Source organism: Orcinus orca, chromosome 6, assembly GCF_937001465.1.
Source record: "Orcinus orca chromosome 6, mOrcOrc1.1, whole genome shotgun sequence".
Taxonomy (NCBI): Eukaryota; Metazoa; Chordata; class Mammalia; order Artiodactyla; family Delphinidae; genus Orcinus; species Orcinus orca.
The window spans coordinates 8,872,071-8,891,932 of record NC_064564.1 but is presented as its reverse complement, the minus strand read 5'-3'; the positions used below and the strand labels follow the sequence as shown (position 1 = coordinate 8,891,932).

At 40.2% G+C, this 19,862-nt stretch overlaps 1 long non-coding RNA gene across 1 annotated transcript in view; it reads left to right on the top strand.

The window, feature by feature from the left end:
* The window catches only part of LOC125964781 (uncharacterized), a 179,250-nt gene that overhangs the window by 35,963 nt on the left and 123,425 nt on the right, over nucleotides 1–19,862 (top strand). The window contains exon 3 of the long non-coding RNA XR_007478057.1: nucleotides 5,734–5,804. This is a non-coding gene — a long non-coding RNA (uncharacterized LOC125964781). The remainder of the gene's footprint in view (nucleotides 1–5,733; nucleotides 5,805–19,862) is intronic.

Below are 19,862 nucleotides of genomic sequence, written 5' to 3'. Positions count from 1 at the left end.
TACACTTTTGTTTTAAAGTTTAGAAAGTCAAAATAAGCTACGTAGAAAAAACAGTGGAATGAAATGTAACTGTCCATGTGTCCCCCAACTATTCATGTCCACCTGGAACTTGTGGATGTGACTTTATTTGGAAACAGTCTTTACAGATGTAACTAGTTAAGATGAGGTCCTACTGGAGCAGGGCAGGCCCTAAATCAATATGCCTGGTGTCCTTCTAAGAAGATGAGGAGAGACAGACACAGAGACACACACAGGGGGAATGCAGTGTGCTGATGGATGCAGAGATGGGTGTGATGCACCTCCAAACCAAAGCGCCAAGGATTGCCAGCAGCCACCAGAAGCTAGGAGAGAGGCGAGGAATAGATTCTCCCTTAGGGCTCCTGGAAGGAACCATGCCTGCTGACACCTTGATCTCAGACTTCCAGCCTCCAGACCTGTGAGACAATAAATTGCTGTCGTCTTAAGCCACCCAGTCTGTGACCACTTGTTAGGGCAGCCAGAAGAGTACTAACGCATCCCATCTACATGGAATAACCGTATTTTAGTTGGATCAGGCTTGGGTGGAACGTGGGCCACAGAAGCAGGTTCTGCCTTTCGCTGTGTTGGCTTTAGAAAATGGTGACCAGAACCTCTCAGCTCATATTAGCCTTTAGTTAGCAACCCAAGAAAAGAGTGAAAGTTCCCTTCCTAATGGCACCAGATAAAAAGACTCCAGATAAGGACCGCTTGCCTGACTCAGTTCAAATGCACCTAAAATAGTCAAGATGGCCAAAGGAGGGATTTCCCTGTGGTCCAGTGGTTAAGACTCCACTCTTCCACTGCAGGGGGCACGGGTTTGGTTCCTGGTCTGGGAACTAAGATCCCACATGCCATGCAGCACGGCCAAAAAAAAAAAAAAAAAAAATATAGATGGCCAAAGAATAAAGAATTCTAACTGCAAAGGTCTGAGGCACATTCTAAATTCTACAGCCTGGTGCTGCATTAGAGAAGAAAGGTGATTACCCTTAAAAAACTTATGCAGAATAGAATCCTCTTACCCCTGCTAAAATATTAGTAGATATTCACACTGTAAAAATGCTGGACAGTGATATTATATTGGAAGTTTTCTAATGTGATAGGATTATTGAAACACAAATGATTTATGCTCATTTGAACTCTTGAAGAAAGTTACAGAGAATTATTATTTCGTATTAAACAAACTCAAACATGTCCTCATAATAAGAGGATTAATTTCAGTCTCTGTAGAAAACTAGGGGAATTTACAGTTAAAAATAAATCAGGTGAAGAGAGAGCTAAAATCTCATCACTTTTTCTCATCTGGTACTTTTTTATAGAGATATATTCTGTGGAACACTTTACCTATCTACTCCTTGCAAAAATATTTCCACCATTGTTTAGATCACAGATCACAAATTTAAATGATCACAAAAAATAGAAGTAACTAAAATGTATGTAATATATTTAAAATGTTCTTTGGATATTAGAGACAAGAACATACATATATACACATACATATGTAAAAATATGGTCAGCACTTTTGAGTTTTAGAGGAAATAGATACACAGCAATTTTACTGAAAATTTCCCATTTTAAAGGTTTATAGATAATTCTAATAGAAAATTCTTATAGATATTTCAAAGTCCTCCTTTTCTCCATCATTTTACAAATTCTGTTCCATATGTTTATATGCTGTTTGCATTTACATATCTTATTTGTAATATATTCCTAGTTGTGCATTTAAACTACAATATAGTGAAACATAGACAAATGTGTATTTGTATATACAAATTAAAATATCAAGCATATATTAATTGAGTGAAAGATTAATTTTTGTATAAATTTATATGATTACTAGGATAAATGAGTGATCAATAACTTCATTTTTTCACCAAATAAAATACTGTGATCACTGTTGCTTAGTAGAAGAAAAAATTGTGAGCTGAATCTCAAAAGGTAGATCAGTGATAAGTGTATCTTGACATTTGTGAGAACACCTTGGCATCAAAGTGGGCATAGGGACAGAGTAAGAATGTAAAGAATAAATCTTCCTGGAAAAAGGGACTAGTGGGTTTGAAAAACAAAACAGAATAAAACTGAGAGCTCATAGCCAGGTGTAGGGGCTTAGAAAAGTTGTGCTGATTTTAGTTCTATTCCAAAGAACACTTGGAACCCTGTGGTGTGTGTTAAGAAAGAGAAGTGTGCGAATGTTATGCTAAAAGTATATATGAAGACTAGAACATAAGGAAGCAATGCAATTCCTAGAAACAAAACTGTTTCAAAATGATGCAGAATATTTCCATGATGAACATTCCTCAATCCTGCAGATGGGGGTGCTTCAGAGGCACTGCCCTTACATCACACTGAAACCTTTGTGTATGTACTAGTATCATATCTTCAGTTTATAATTTACTTGACTGGGACAATTTAATGTATGTTAAATGAACTCAGACCATTCCACTAGTAGTGGTATGTTAATACCACTTTAATCTTGCTGGGCTTTTAAACAACTAATTCATCAAAAGCATAAAATCCTTGCAACTAACCATAGAGTTTACTTAGTAAAAAGAAACTTTGGAAATGATTATTGAAATTCTTAGTATTATACATTGTAAAAATTCTCCTGTACTTAAAGTTTATAATCTTCTATCAAAAATTATTTTGGTATAATAATTAAAACCTATCTTTGGAAGACCCTTAAACCTAAAATGGGAAATAAATTCAACTCATTCCCACCTCATTTCTCTTAGTCTTCCCATCCTTTTGCTTACTATCTCTTCCAAATTTTGGCATTAAAACATAGGCAAATAATTTACAATATGTAGTTTTCCTCATTTGGATACCCTGCAAAATAAAGAAGCACATTCATATGCAACAATTACTAAATAAAGTGTGTTTCTGCATGAAGAGAGAAAGGCTCTGCCTCTTATCATTTCTGAGTAATTTCTCACTTAGTAAAACAGAGGGACTTCCCTGGTGGTCCAGTGGTAAAGAATCCACCTTACAATGCAGGGAACGCAGGTTCGACCCCTGGTCGGGGAACTAAGATTCCCCATGCCGTGTGGCAACTAAGCCTGCCTGCCTCAGCTAGAGCCCATGTGTCGCAATCTACAGAGCCCACGCTCTCTGGAGCCCGTGCACCACAACTAGAGAGAGAAAATCCGCATGCAACAACTAGAGAGAAGCCCGTGGGCTGCAGCGAAGAGCCCGCGCCACAAGAAGATCCCACATGCCTCAGCTAAGACCTGACACAGCCAAAAAAAGAAAGAAAGAAAAAAACAAAACAGAGAAAGGGCTCAAGGTTCCATGACGTGGCAAACAGTGTGATACTGGGATGGGGAGAAATTTATAGAAATAGCCAAGGAAATGTTTAGGGTCCAGGGCTCCATAATTTACTGTTAGAATAACTTAAAGTTACTACATTTAACAATTTTCCTACACATTCCAAACCAGAAATATTGCTAGCAAAGCTTCTGTGTCTGTCTGTATTTATCACAATACTGCTATGGAGAGATTTCTTTCTTTTTTCCCACTTCCTCTTCAATTTCTTCTTGATTCAAATATTTACAAAATGATGAGGGCAAAGGTAGGAAACGTGAAAAGCACATTAAGTATTCTTATTTCTCTAAGGCTCTAAAGCCCCTTGGGGAGGACCATTGACTAAAAACATGGATATTAATAACATATTTATATTTGCTTTTTAAGAGCATTTTTCAACATATTTCCTTTCCTGATATACTATAAGCTGCTTATAATATGAAAATTGCTCTCCATTTCTTGAACTAAATAAAGACTACAAATGGCCATGATCTCCATGGCTAAGGAGAACAGTCTTGGCATTAAATAGGATAACAATGAATTAAGGTTCATAATGGAGAATGTTAAAATGGTATAAAGAATAAAAGATAATCAAGATTTAAAGGAACAACTGAAGTTTCCCCTAAGAAGACTATCACAATTCTTATATCAAGTTATCTGGTTTTATTCTTTACTTGCCACTTGTTTGATGTTTATAATCCTAGCAGACAGCACAAACAAGCTAATGGTTGTACTCAGAGGACAGGACACGTCCTGACAATGATTTTGAGACCTTTTTTTTGGACAGTGAATTGTAACTTTTAAGAATTGGCTGTGTTTCAAATCTACAATTATATGCTTAATGAATTCTGCACTAAAATTGTCTATATAGTTGATCTAGTCTCTTGATAATATACATAAATTAAATTAAGTATATTTTAAATGCATGCAAATATATTTCAAGATTTTAAATGAATCATAGAACAAAAGAAAATGGTATGAGATACTATAGCAATATTTGTGACATTTAAACATTGACAAAATGCAAGGCACTAAGATACGTGTTCTGGGGGTCCCAGAGATTGAAGAGATGTTCCTTTCTTTGAGGATCATTCCTTATTTTTCTTTTTGAAGGGTGAAACATTCTTATGAGAAAATGAAGTTTCTCCTGCTTAATATGAAGTGTAATAACCCAATTCCTGGTCTTTATGGAGAAAATCTTGTCATTAATATAATTTAAAGTTTGCCAATAATGTTACTCTATATCCATGTGTTGGTATTCGACTTGAGACTGTTAGGATAAAAATATACTGAATCAAAGCCACCTTGATGCGAAAGTGGTCGTGTGATGAATTGGGAGATTGGGATTGACATATATACACTAATATGTATAAAATGGATAACTAATAAGGACTTGCTGTATAAAAAAATAAAATAAATTTAAAAAAATAGCCACCTTGATGTGAGCTCAGATAACAGCAACAAAATATGTTTACTGATGTCCATAAATGTTCCACATGCTTAATAAATAAGTTCCTAACTTACTAATGGCTTATATCCTATTTTTTGTCATTGTACTCATCCCAGAGTTGCACACTTTATATGTTGAAGGAGGTTATTGTCAAGCTGGGAAAATAAATTGTTCCTAGAGCCTCCTCTGAAGACTTGAAAATCTGTACCATTTTTAAAAACCAGTGATGCTTTGGAGGAATATTTAAAGGAAATAAAGCAATGTGGGAGCAACTTTATGAAGCAGCAGTTATGTCAAAGATTCCAGGATGGGGGGTTGACTCTCAAACAATTGAAATCTAGCGACTACACAAACATATATTGAGTACTCCTGTGTGTCAGGGGCTGTTCTAACTCCTGGGGACATATATTTGAAAGTCCACAGAAGACTCTGGTATTTATTTAACTTTTACCCACAATGGCAGGGTAGCAGAGGATAAACAGTTAGATAAATAACTTTAAAAGAACATGGAAAATACGGGTAAGTGCTATCATTTAAAGAGAAATATTAGTGATGTAGTTAGTAATGTCAAACAGCAGTGATAAAAGAACAGCTTTACTTCGGTGATTAGTAAAGACCTTCCAGTATCTTTAACTAAAAAAAGGCAACTTCCAAAATTAAACAAACAAAAACAAAACAACACAAAATACAGGAAGAGCAGCCTGGTGGGTGAAGTAAAGAGCTAAACAGCCTCTAAACTGGAAATGACTTGGTAATTTTGGGAAACGCAGAAAAGTGTGACTGAATCCCAGAGAGCAAGTAAACACATAAGGTTGGAGTCCTGGGCATGCCTCAGATCTGTGTGCTGTGAAGCCTGGGTGCCGAATTTGGATTTATACGTCTTCTCTTTTGGGGAAGGAGCAAAGAGAGGATTTTAATCAGGAGAGCTGCATGCTTTCACTCATATATTTCATAAATTACTCTTGCAGGCATTTGGAGCACGGATGAATGAGGCACACAGAGAAAGAAGCAGACACGTTTTACTACTGCATCTGTCCAGGTGAGAGTAATGGTGAAAATAAGGAGAAGTTAACTTGCAATATGGTTCGAGCTGGAATCTGCAAGATATTCTGATGGATGGAGTAAGGAGCGGTACAAAGACAAGAGTGAAGGGTGCGTCCTGTGGGTTGACTTTTGTAGCTGGATGATAGAAAGGAGTGCTATTAACTGAGGTAAAAAAGATTGGAGAAATAGCACGTTAAGGAGCTAGTTAAGAAAAATAAAACCTACTTCAGACTGATAATTTTGAGGTATCTTCGATTAAGTGGGGATTCTGAATAAGCAATTAGATATGGAAGACTGGCATATAAAAGCAAGGTCAGGACTAGAGATAAGAATTCGTCTCAGCTGTAAAAAAGAACGAAATAGTGCCATTTGCAGCAACTGGGATGCAACCAGAGATGATCACACTAAGTGAGGTAAGCCAGACAGAGGAAGACAAATACCATATGCTATCATTTGCATGTGGAATCTCAAATATGACACAAATGAACGTATCTACGAAACACAAACAGACTCACAGCCATAGAGAACAGACTGGTGGTTGCCAAAGGGTCGGGGAGGTGGGGGAGAGAGGGACTGGGAGTTTGGGATTAGCAGATGCAAACTATTACATACAGGATGGATAAACAACTAGGTCCTACTGTATAGCACGGGGAAATGTATTCAATATCCTGTGATAAACCATAATGGAAAACAATATGAAAAGGATTGTATGTATGTGTATAACTGAGTGACTTTGCTGTACAACACTAATTAACACAATATTGTAATCCAACTATACTTCAATAAAAAAGAAAGAAAGAAAAACAATTTGGGAGTCATAAACCTTCAGATGGAATTAGAAGTCCCATGACGCTGAGCAATGGCCTCGCCAGGTAATGTGGAAGTAGCTCCCAAAGATGGCTGAAAAGCAGAAAATAGCACATTTCTTGTATGCATTGCTCCAGATTCAACTGCTCCAAGACTTCAGGTTTGGTTATCCCATCCCTGGCCTCCACGGCCATGTGAGGACCTGCGACAAGACCCTGCAGCCACAAGAGTGCAGGCTGACAGTCAAGGTCCCCACAGCTGCCCGTGGGCCTAGATCTGTCCCTACCTCCGGTCGCTGGCCTGCCTCGCGGGGCTTACGTGCAGCTAGTCCCTGCAGCGGTGCAGCTGCACCCACCACCTTGACGGCTGGACTGGCCTCCGCGGCTGTGTGCACGCCTGTGGTGAGACCCTGCAGACACAGGATCGCACCCCGACAACCAAGGCCCTCGCAGCTGCAAGTGTGCCTGCCGTGGGTCCCGGTCCCTGCCGCTGCCACTGAGCTTTGCCACAACGTGTGTGTACAGTGTGTACAGGCGTGCGCAGCCAGCCCCTGCCGCCAAGTGGGCGCGCACCAACGGCTCTGGCTCCCGCCGTCGCTGCCTGGACCCTGCCCGCTGGACCTGGATGTAACACTGAAGACGTCGGCAGTCCTTGCAGGCCCTGCAGATCCCCCAGAGCACTCGCAAAGGTTCGGGCAGTTGTTGATGTCGTGGACCCCCAGGGACATCCTGTCTGGAACCAGAGCCTGGACCAAGCAGAAGAAAGTACAAATGACTTGAAGACACATCATCTGAAATCATTCAGTCAGAGGAGCAGAAAGAAAAAGAATGCAGAGGAATGAAGAAGACCCACGGGACTTAAGGGACGTCATTAAGAAAATAGGGCTTCCCTGGTGGCGCCCTGGTTGAGAGTTCGCCTGCCGATGCAGGGGACGTGGGTTCGTGCCCCGGTATGGGAAGATCCCACATGCCGCGGAGTGGCTGGACCCGTGAGCCATGGCCGCTGAGCCTGCGTGTCCGGAGCCTGTGCTCCGCAACGGGAGAGGCCACAGCGGTGAGAGGCCCGTGTACCGCGAAAAAAAAAAAAAAAAGAAAAGAAAAGAAACAGCACATTGTTGGAGGCCCAGAAGGAGAAGAGAGGGAGAAAGGGGTGGAAAGCTGATTTAAAGAAACAATGTCGGAGAACTTACCAAAACTGCGGAGAGATTTGAACTCCCAAGTTCACGAACCTATGAACCTCATAGGTTCCCAAACAATTCAACTGAAAGAGAACTTCTCCAAGCCCACTCCACTCACAGAAGTTAACTAGAAATGGAATAAGGACTTGTGTGTCAGACCTGAAACTGTAAAACTCCTCACACCTTCAGTATGGCTATTATCAAAAAGGCAAGAAGTAATAAATGCTAGAGAGGGTGTGGAGAAAAGGGAACCCTTGTGCACTGTTGGTGGGAATGTAAAGTGATACAGCCACTGGAAATCATTGTGGAAGTTACTCAAAAATTAAAACTACCATGCGATCTACAATTCCATTTCTGAGTACACTTCAGAAGGAAGTGAAATCACTATCTTGAAGATACATCTGCACCCCCATGTTTATAGCAGCTTTATTCCCAAGAGCTGAGATATGAAAACAGCCGAGATATGAAAACAGCCTAAGTGTCCATCAACGGAGGAATGGATAAAGAGAATTTTGTAATTTAAAATATATATATTAAAATATTATTATGAGCATATAATACTTATATATGCTTATATAATATATTGACTAATATTTCTCTATATATTTTTTATTATATATACATGGAGAAAGAAATATACATATATGTCTTATTATATGTATAATTATATATATATATATGTTGTCACAAATGGCTGGGTTTCCTTCTCCTGGCTGAATAATATTGCACACACACAATGAAATACTCTTCAGCCTCATGAATAAAGAAGGAAATCCTGCCGTTTAAGGACATATACTAAATGAACTAAGTCAGAGTAAGACAAGTGCTGTATACTCTCACATATATGTGGAATCTAAAAAAAAAAAAAGCCCTACTCCTGGACACAGTGAGGAGAACGGTGGCTGCCAGAGGTTGAGTCGTGGGAAGAAACGAGAAGATGCTGGTCCAAAGATACAAACTTTCAGTCATAAGAGGAATAAGTTCTGAGCATCTAATGTACAGCATGGGGACTCTGGTTAACAGTACTGTATTATATACCTGAAAGTTGCTAAGAGAATAAATCTAAAACGTTCTTCCCATAACAACGACAAAAAAAAATGGTAATTATGTGAGGTGAAGGATGTGATAACTAGCATTATTATGGTAAACAATTTGTGACAGATACACATATCAAATCATCACATCAAAACTACACCTTAAACTAGCGCGATGCTCTATGTCACGTATACCTCAATAAAACTGGGAGGAAAAAGAACAGAGAAGGACAAGAAAAATGAGTGCTGGGCTTGAGGAAAATCAGTTCTTAGGAAAGGTTCTTTCTGAGGAGAGTAAACCGAGGTAACTTTTCTTTGAAGTCTTTCCATCAGTGAAATACCTAGCATATTTCATCGCTTGAATGGATCATTTTTACACCCCTTCTATTATGTGCTGATTTCTGTTTCCCCAAAATTCATATGCTGAAGTCCGGATTCACAGTAGCTCAGCGTGTTAGTGTATTTGGAGACTGGGCCTTGAAAGAGGTTTTTAAGTCAGATGAGGTCATATGGGTGGGCTCTAATTGAATGTGACCCTGTCCTCATAAGAAGGGAGATTAAAATTCCTGCACTCCGGTTTTCCTGCCCCACCCGTAGCTCTCAGCAGACCCCATCTCCCTGGGTCATAGACAGCGTTTCTCTCCACACTCCTGCCCCTCTCGGGGTGGATGGCAGATGCTGCTCCTCTAGGCATGGCCTGTGGGGAATGGGACCTCTCAGCATCCCCTGGAGCCTGCTCCAGACTCAGGCTAAGACGTCCCTGGAAGCCTGACCCTCAGGTGTGAGAGTTTCTCTGAGGTGCTGCCCTTCTTTCTTAAGCCGAAACCCTGCCCTTCCTATTCAGCGTGGGTCCCCTCGCCTCCTACAGGGCCAGCGCAGCCCTCCTTTGTTCTAGTAAAAGATCCCCATCAGGATGTGGGTTCTTGCCCATCTCCCAGCAGGTTGTGACTGTCACTAAAGCCAGTACAACAGTCTTGCCCAGGACTGAAAAGGGAGAATTCTCCACACTTCTTCTTTTTTTTTTTAACATCCTTATTGGAGTATAATTGCTTTACAATGGTGTGTTAGTTTCTGCTGTATAACAAAGTGAATCAGCTGTACGTATACATATATCCTCATATACAGCTTCCCTGTCACAGCAGCGTCACTTCCCAGGAGGGAGCATATTTCCTGGCCTTCCTCCCAGGACAGGTGCCTTCAGCTGTGTATCAGATGGTCTGGAGTGTGAGTGGGTTTCAGGTCTGCCTACTAGCGGCCTCCAGTCAACGCCTTTTATCCACCCAAAGCTTAGCGCTCAAGTGAAGATTCTCCATCCTTAAAACCTTGGCAAGCGCTACAGCGCCTGCATCTCCAAGGGAAATGCTAAGAAGTCCAGGATGCACATTTGCATCCTTAGATCAAGTACTCTAGTAAAAAATGAATATGAGCGATAGTTAGAAACCCAGTGGAGGAATTAGGATAGGATACGATAGGGTAGAATAGAATAGAATGTATAGGACTTCCCTGGCAGCCCAGTGGTTAAGACTCTGTGCTCCCAATGCAGGGGGCATGGGTTCAGTCCCTGGTCAGGGAGCTAAGATCCCCGCATGCCACATGGCATGGCCAAAAAAACCCAACAAAGTTAGGAGACTCCAAAAAAAAAAAAAAGAATGTATATGTATTTACTGTGTACATTATATATTTATAGAATTACATACATGCACGTATTTACTATATACACACATGTAAACATATGTTTGTATATATCATTTGCTTGTCACTTTAATCCATTCTGCCTCTGTCCACCTCCCTGGCCTTGGATGCTCGCCTTGCCTGTATCCTAAGAACATAAACCCTGGCCACGGCCACCACAGCAAACCTCACATTCCTCTATCCATGCTCAGAGGCCAGGGCTGACTGCAGCGCCGTTCCCATTGTACGCGGTAAGCTTGGGACCTGAGCAACCCTAGTGAGCTTGTGAAACGTGACCGAGCCCACAGAAGCTCTGTCTTCTCCAACGCTGCTCAGAGAAGGCTGCATGACACCCGCCGTAAGTGCAGCCGGGAGGTGAGGAGATTGCCCTTAGGGCAGACTTTCAACAGAGACAGGATTCTTGATACATTTCTAGATAAATTGCTCTCTCTTCCTACTAGATGCTCTGAAGTCAGATAAAACGCTTCTTCTGCAATGTCCTTACTGGGGGAACATAAGTAAATTAAAAAGGGTCTGTGTTTCTACACAAACTGTGTCCAGCTTAGTAATTCACCTCCTTGTATTTGCTTCCCTTCTCACAATCTCACTTTCAGTTCCCTTCACTCTTGCTTTCTTGGAATGCGTCCCCTAATACATTAGCACATAATCTTTGCTTTGGTTCTGTTTTGCATGTTTTGGGCCAAGATGTGGACTGATAAAGTCATAGGGAAAGGACAGGAGTGGGAGGTCAGAGGCCAAGGAGGAGAGTGGTTTGAGGGTGAAGTGCTGGACCAAATCCAACATGGCTACTGAGAAGCTGTGTAGCAAGGCATCACCAGGAGATTTGTCAGAGCCATTTCAATTCAGGGACAGTATCTATGGCTGTAAAATGAAACCAACCATGACTGCAGACTGCCGTGCACAGAGGACGCTCTTGATTTTCATTCAGCTCTGTTCACACACCCGAGATTGGAGAGTTAAAGTGTCCTCTTGTTAAATGATCCCTCTGGTGTTAAATGTCCTTACCTTATAAGTGAATAATGATGCCTCGTTGAATTTCGTTGTTTTGGCAAAAACCCAGTAGTGGTATTAGTGCACCTAATTTGTTAGTGTATACCCAAGAAATGTTACCTTAACTTGCTTTGAAGTTATTCCTACATCAGGAACTTTGCATGACATAGACCAAATATTTTCAGTTTGGATGGAAGCCTCTTACAAAATAAAAATTAGTTATTGACTACATCATTTACTGATCTAAATTTTTTTTTTTTTTTTTTTTTGCGGTACGCGGGCCTCTCACTGCTGTGGCCTCTCCTGTTGCGGAGCACAGGCTCCGGACGCGTAGGCTCAGCAGCCATGGCTCACGGGCCCAGCTGCTCCACGGCATGTGGGATCTTCCCAGACCGGGGCACGAACCTGTGTCCCCTGCATCGGCAGGCAGACTCTCAACCACTGCACCACCAGGGAAGCCCCTGATTTAAATTTTTAAAATTAGCTATATTCCATTGTCAAAGTAATACTGAGAAACCAACTGTTAGCTGGAAATTTTAAACAAAATCTCTCAGTTGGCTATAAAACATGTTCACATTCCAGTCATATACTTTTGGCTATTTCTGTACGATCAGAAAGAAAGAAAGCAGGAGTGGCTGTAAACCCTAGAGCAAACAATTCAGCTCTGTACTGTAATTGAGGAAAGAATCACAGTGTAATTAAGGCTACATTATGACACTCATTCAAAAGCTTGTGTATTTACCTATAGGACCCAGAAATACCAGCCAGGTATCAAAGCTCTGTGTAATGGGGTGAAGTATTTACCGCAGTGGGTTCCCAGTGAGTACACATGACGGAGTTTCCTTTTCAGACCACCACTGCTCCTTTCAGAGTCCACACCCTCTCTTTCTGTTTTGGAAATTAGGAAGATTATGAATTCCTAAACCGGTGAAAGATGAAAGCTCCTACAGTTCACTTTTACTCAGGATCAGAAAATTTCAGAGCACAGATGACAAGCACAGTCAGTCCTGCTCAATGACTGAGGGGCGGTGTGCCAGGTGGGGGGTTAGTAAAGTGTATCCCTTCGCCAGAGAGAAGAACTAAAAACCTATGGGCGTCTTAGGTGGTGCCAGGAAGTCACTAGGCTGACCAAAACCACAGACAGTCGACAGGCACTGGTTGGGCTTAGCTGTCTTTTGCCCTTCACACTTTTTTTCCCCACGTGGTCCACCTCGAAAAGAAATAAGCCCTTCTTTCTCCATCCTCATAACCTTTACTAGAAACACTATCTCACAGAGCTTTCTTCCCGTTTTTCAAACCAGATGACTCTCCTCTGTTGTCCGCAGAAATGGGCTGAATGGAATGCTCCTCTATTCTCTATCTTATTATGGAAGGGACTAAATGACCTCCTTTGGGGGAGGTTACTTTTTAATACTCATTACTCTTTTTTCTCTCAACAAAACTCCTTATGCAAATGAAACGTGTAAGTCAGTGTGGAGTTTTGAACCTATTTTTAAAAGTTAGAAATCGGAAAGTTTCTTACGAAGTATATACACATCTGCACTGTGACCCACCGTGCCACTCCTAAATACTTTTCCATAACAAATACAAACATATGTACACAAAAAGCACTGTATGAGAATTATCATCGCAGTTAATTCATATTATCCCTACGCAGAAAACAGCTCAAATGCCCAGTACGAGGAAATGGATAAACACCCTGCGGCATAATGATACAATGAAACATTATTCAGTAGTAAAAGAAACAAAGTACTGATACACTCAGTAATGTGAATAAATGTCATTGAAAAATGGAGCCAAGCACAAATAATAGGTAGATACATAGATAGATACATAGATAGATAGAAGAGAGGGAAGGAAGGAAGGAAAGAAGGGAGGGAGGGAGGAAGGAAGGAAGGTAAGGGCAAGGACATGCCAACTTACCAGTGGTGATAGAAGTAAGTTGTTCCTTTGGGTGGAGGGGACAATATTTACTGCTAAGAGTGAGGGAGCTCTCCATGGTAATGGAAATATTCTGTATCTTATTTCGGATAATGGCTTCATGGGTATATACAATTGCCAAAACTCATTGAACTGATCATTTGAGACCTGTACATTTTTGTACATTTTTTGTACATTAACTAGACTTCAGTTAAAAAGGAACATTTATTTTGTGTGTGTCTTTGAACATCTGGTATATCAATGTTTTTTCTTTTTTCGGAAAACATCAAATACACTTATTGACTATGCCTCTTCCTTCAACAATACTTAAGTGGTTATGTTTGTTACACTCTATTTATTGACTTTTAGAGCACTGTTTTTCTCACGAGGCTCTTTGCCATCCTGCCTGTTTTCTCCCTGCCCTGCTGAAGATAAAGGGGCTCTCATATTTAGACATATTTCTTCAGAGCAGTAGTGTTTACACATCATGCAGCAGCGGCTGTGTCAATAATATTTTACAAGCTTTGCAAGTGTAGTAGAAGTGAACCTGTATACTGACTATTTCTTGACTCTTCAACTATGGTTAGGCTTATTCATGAGTCTCAAATATTTTAACTCTACTGGGAACCCCATACACCTCTGGCTTATCATTAGATGTGTATCTTGCCTCCAAATATTAAGAACAGTCTAGCCCTGAGCCTTAAATTCTCTCCAATTTAACAAAACATCACCTCCGTCTTTGCCACAGTAAACCCATCGTTCCATCCTTCCCTAGCCCTGACAGATTAGGAGATAAAGCATACACTTTGTCTTTGAGAAACTAGCCCCTCTCCTGGGCACATATATCCTCTCTGCACAGGATGGAAGAGAAAACATTACTTTGTTTTTTTGTGTGTGGAGGGGTGGGGTTTAGTGTTATTTATTTATTTATTTTAACATCTTTATTGGAGTATAATTGCTTTACAGTGGTGTGTTAGTTTCTGCTGTATAACAAAGTGAATCAGCTATACGTATACATATATCCCCATATCTCCTCCCTCTTGTGTCTCCCTCCCACCCTCCCTATCCCACCCTTCTAGGTGGTCACAGAGCACCGAGCTGATCTCCCTGTGCTATGCGGCTGCTTCCCACTAGCTATCTACCTTACGTTTGGTGGTGTATGTATGTCCATGCCACTCTCTCACGGGGAGGGGGAAGGGTAAGCTGGGATGAACTGAGAGAGAACATTACCTTTGAATTGATCTGGCAATCTACCAACAGATTCTTCTGTAGATAACCAACTAGCCTGTCTCCAACTTTATTATGTTGTCTACAAGTAATACAAGAAAGAGGGAATTCCCTGGTGGTCCAGTGGTTAGGACTTGGCACTTTCATTGCCGTGGCCCAGGTTCAGTCCCTGGTCGGGGAACTGAGATCCCATAAGCTGTGCGGCACGCCAAAAAAAGGAAAAAAAGGTAAAAAAAAAAAAAGAGATTTTTTTTCCAATATTTTTGTTTCTTTTGCCTGAAAGTTTACAGTATTATAGTTGAAAGTAGCTCCTTTTGTTGGTAGTCCTGGGGGCTGTTTCAAAAATCCCATTTCTCCCCCCGAGCATGAGGCAGAAATGCACTGACGTGACACAGAGAAGCTGGTCACAGCCGTGTGACTGTCTTTGGCCCATGAAGGGATGTGAAATATTTCAGGCGTGGTCCTCTCTCTTCCTCTATCATGGTGATGGGTAGTGTTCCCCACAGTGGCCATTTTATCAGCCTGTGTAACGGGAGGACAATGGACCAGAGTAAAGCCAATAGGCAGCATGATGAACACATGTCCTGAGTCAGAAATAAAATACTGTTGCTTTATGCTCCTGAGATTTTGAGTCTGTTGTTTGCACAGCATGCCCTAGAGACCATCCCAACTAATCAAAGTTCTTTTGGTGCTTCTCGTGTTCGTCTGACCTCCTCCCATTGCTTTTTTTATCCTAATATTGCTGTAGATAATGTCAATAGTTAACCAGAATAATTCCTGCAAGTTTCCCCTCTGGTTAGCTCCATTCAGAGTAAAGTTTCTCAGTGCCTTACTTCTGTCAACCAGCTTGAATCAGTGGTCAATATATAGCCTGGATTCCTGCGTGAACATTAAGAAACAAGAAAGAAAATCAATGGCTGCGTTCAGAATGCATCACGGGCCTGCAGTGGGAGGTCTGCATATTGGTTCCGGGGTCTCTCCTCCCCTCTGGGAAAAAGTCTTCCCAGCACATTAAGTAAAGTCCCATTAAACTCCTGGGTCCTTTTGAGTGTCTCCCTTTGGACACTGCTGACATAATACTGAATTTCTTCCCTTCAGAAGCCAAAACCAATACTGTGGTGGAAGTTGCTGTGAATTCTGAATGCATAGTAAAATGATCACTTCCAAAGTGCCTGAGAAATTGCTCCCATGGCATATAAACCTCTTCTTCACCAGTGAAGCTACCAGACATGACTACTACTTCCTCTGGACTGTGGCCTTCAGTTTCTAATGGCAGGAAGATAATGTCGATTATTCCGCAAAGCTTATGGCTCTGAGTGTTTTTGCAGGAATCTGCCCGATTCTGCTCCAAGGGTGGGCACAGGTTTGGAATGAACACATCCCCATGGGTCAAATAAAGCCTAAGGCTCTGATTAATTCTCAAGTTCTTTCACTTCCCACAGGACTTATGTCACCATATGTTTTTCTCAAAAGTGTTCTTCAAAGAAAGCAGTGCAATTCTCAGCCCACATTTTTTTTTTTAATAGTATGTCAGGAAGCTTTTTTTTTAATTGAAGTATAGTTGATTTACAATGTTGTGATAGTTTCAGGTGTACAGCAAAGTGATTCAGTTATATGTATTTTTTTTCAGATTTTTTTCTTTATAGGTTATTACAAAATATTGAGTATAGTTCGCTGTGCTATAGCGTAGGTCCTTGTTGGTTATCTATTTTACACATAGTAGTGTGTATCTGCTAATCCCAAACTACTGATTTATTCCTACCCCCTTTTCCCTTTTGGTAACCATAAGTTTGTTTTCTATGTCTGTGGGTCTATTTTTGTTTTGTATATAAGTTCATTTGTATCATTTTTTTTAAGATTCCACATATAAGGGATATCATATAATATTTGTCTTTCTCTGGCTGGCTTACTTCGCTTAGTATGATAATCCCTAGATTCATCCATGTTGCTTCAAATGGCATTATTTCATTCCTTTTTTATGGCTGAGTGATATTTCATTGTGTGTGTCTGTGTGTGTGTGTGTATATATATATATATATATATATATGCCACATCTTTTCTATCTATTCTTCTGTCGATGGACATTTAGGTTGTTTCCATGTCTTGGCTATTGTAAATATTGTTGCAGTGAACATTGGGGTGCATGTATCTTTTCAAAGTATGTTTTCTCCAGATATACGACCAGGAGTGGGATTGCAGGATCATACGATAGCTCTATTTTTGTTTTTTTTAGGAACCTCCGTACTGTTCTCCGTAGTGGCTGTACCGATGTAGAAGTGTAGGAGGGGTCTTTTTTCTCCAGCCCTCTCCAGCATTTATGGTTTGTAGATTTTTTGATGATGGCCATCCTGACCAGTGTGAGGTGATACCTCATTGTAGTTTTGAGTTGCACTTCTCTAATGATTAGTGATGTTGAGCATCCTTTCATGTGTTTGTTGGCAATCTGTATATCTTCTTTGAAGAAATGTCTATTTAGGTCTTCTGCCCATTTTTTGATTAGGTTGTTTGTTTTTCTGATGTTGAGCTGCATGAGCTGTTTATATGTTTTGGAAATTAAGCCCTTGTCGGTCACATCATTTGCAAATATTTTCTCCCATTCTGTAGGTTGTCTTTTCATTTTGTTAATGGTTTCCTTCACTGTGAAAAAGACTTTAATTAGGTACCATTTTATTAAGTTTGGTTTTTATTTCCATCACTCTAGGAGATGGATCCTAAAAGATTTTGCTGCGATTTATGTCAAAGGGTGTTCTGCCTATGTTTTCCTCTAGGAGTTTTATAGTATCTTGTCTTACATTTAGGTCTTTAATCCATTTTGAGTTTATTTTTGTGTATGGTGTTAGAGAATGTTCTAATTTCATTCTTTTATATGTAGCTGTCCAGTTTTCCCAGCACCACTTATTGAAGAGGCTGTCTTTTCTCCATTGCATATTCTTGCCTCCTTTGTCACAGATTAGGTGACTATAGGTGCTTGGGTTTATCTCTGGACTTTCTATCTTGTTCCAGTGATCTATATTTCTGTTTTTGTGCCAGTACCATACTGTTTTGATTACTGTTGCTTTGTAGTATAGTCTGAAGTCAGGGAGTCTGATTCCTCCAGCTCCATTTTGTTTTTCTCTCAACATTTCTTTGTCTATTTGGGGTCTTTGATACTATCCAAGGCAATCTACAGATTCATTGCAATCCCTATCAAATTACCAATGGCATTTTTCAGAGAACTAGATCAGCCTACGATTTTTAATGAATTCTAGTGAGTTCCTTGGACAGTAACTGGATTCTGTGAACCCTGTAGTCTTCCCACTTAGCCTCCCTTTGTCAACTTCCCAAAACCTCATGGCTACATGAGGCTATTTGGCTAATGTAATATGAGTGACAAGTATTAGCAGTGACACCTTGGAGTCAGCTGGAATAAACTAATTAAAATATCCTCCTACAAGTTTTACCTGCCTATGGAGTCCCAAATTTTCTTCATCTTTTGCACCAAAAGAGTTTTATTTTTCTACCCATGGGAACAGTGGGAAAAGTCATTTTCATCTTTGTTCTTGAGCTATAAATCATTCTAAGTTATATCTAACAGTGGAACCATACTCTGCTGACCCATAGTATCTAGACACTTATAAGTTGTCATTGTCAACTTCCAAATGTAGTAAGTATGCTTAGTCCTTGTTAAAATGGCCAGTTTTAGAACAATAAATTATTTTTTTTCACAGTGAAATGAATATCCTTGATGTTCTAATTGTAGGTATTAGATTAAGTTTCTATTGTGCTTGAGGGATGAGCTGTTTTGTACCTCTTAGAGTTGAAGATGGATGTCAGGGTTAGCAAAAGCAGCAGATTCTAAGTCATGACTGACAACCTAGGTCTAGTTTTGTATGGAGGAAGGAGTAAAAGCAAAGGCTCAAGTGACCATCAGAATACTTTAAGCTTAGTAACAGCAGTGAATGGCTACGAGGGACAAGGAGGTCAGCTCTAGGAAGGGGAGATGTGGATGTTGATATATGAAAGACGGAGCTGGAAATCACTAAAAATCTTTGCAGCAAGCCCTAATGGCAGTGAAAAATGTCAGGCATACACCATTCAGAAATAGCAGGTGAAATTAAAAAACAAAGAAACAAAAAATTTCTCAGTTAACACATCAAATGCAGCCTAAATATTATTGTACTAATATGCATTCACTAATTGTAAGTGTTACCTATTTCTTATCATTTAGCACTACAGATAAATATACTGAAGAAGGGTGAAATTCTACCATTTAAGGATAAAATCCATTAACATCTTGATTCATCTTCTATCATGTATTTATTTAAAAATACGGGCTTCCCTGGTGGCGCAGTTGTTGAGAGTCCGCCTGCCGATGCAGGGGCCACAGGTTTCGTGCCCCGGTCCGGGAAGATCCCATATGCCGTGGAGTGGCTGAGCCCGTGAGCCATGGCCGCTGGGCCTGCACGTCCAGAGCCTGTGCTCCACAATAGGAGAGGCCACAACAGTAAGAGGCCTGCGTATCTCAAAAAAAAAAAAAAAATATGTATACTCTTACACACATATGTATATATGTATATTTTTACATACACACAAATAGATGCATAGTTATAGGTATCAATACATATTTTTGTTTATTTTATTAAAAGGTAATTCTTTTGATACATATACACGAGTAGATGGATAGATATAGACAAATATTTTTGTTTGTTTTATAAGAAGATAATTCTTTTTGGTAATGATTGTGACAGTCCCTGGTCATGGCTTTGAATACTTCCTAACAGAAAAATCCAAAATTAGTGTTGACAGTATGTGCCAGAAATGGCATCTTTAGCAAATTCTTCTTCCCATGTGACCTTGACTATCCACTGGAAAGCCTCTTTTGATTCCTGGCTGTTTTCTGAAACTAACTTGTTGGTCTCATATAAGATGCTATACACTTTAAATGTCTTTCCAATAATGGAGTACTTTTCTGCTCAAATAAACCAAAGAAAGTTTTTCTTGTAACCAATAAAACTGACTTATAACCAGTTACTTCAGTATGCTTGTACTTTCTCAGTTTGTTTCTGTTCTTTTCTGGCTTCTCAGTTCAGTGTTTGTTTAGAGTGGGAGAAAATGGAAAGGACAGGAGAATACTTCAGACCACTTCTTCCTCCCATGCATTCCATTCCTCTCTTGTTACTGTGGTTTCCTGTCACTAACACAGCACATATGAGCAACATTCCAAACT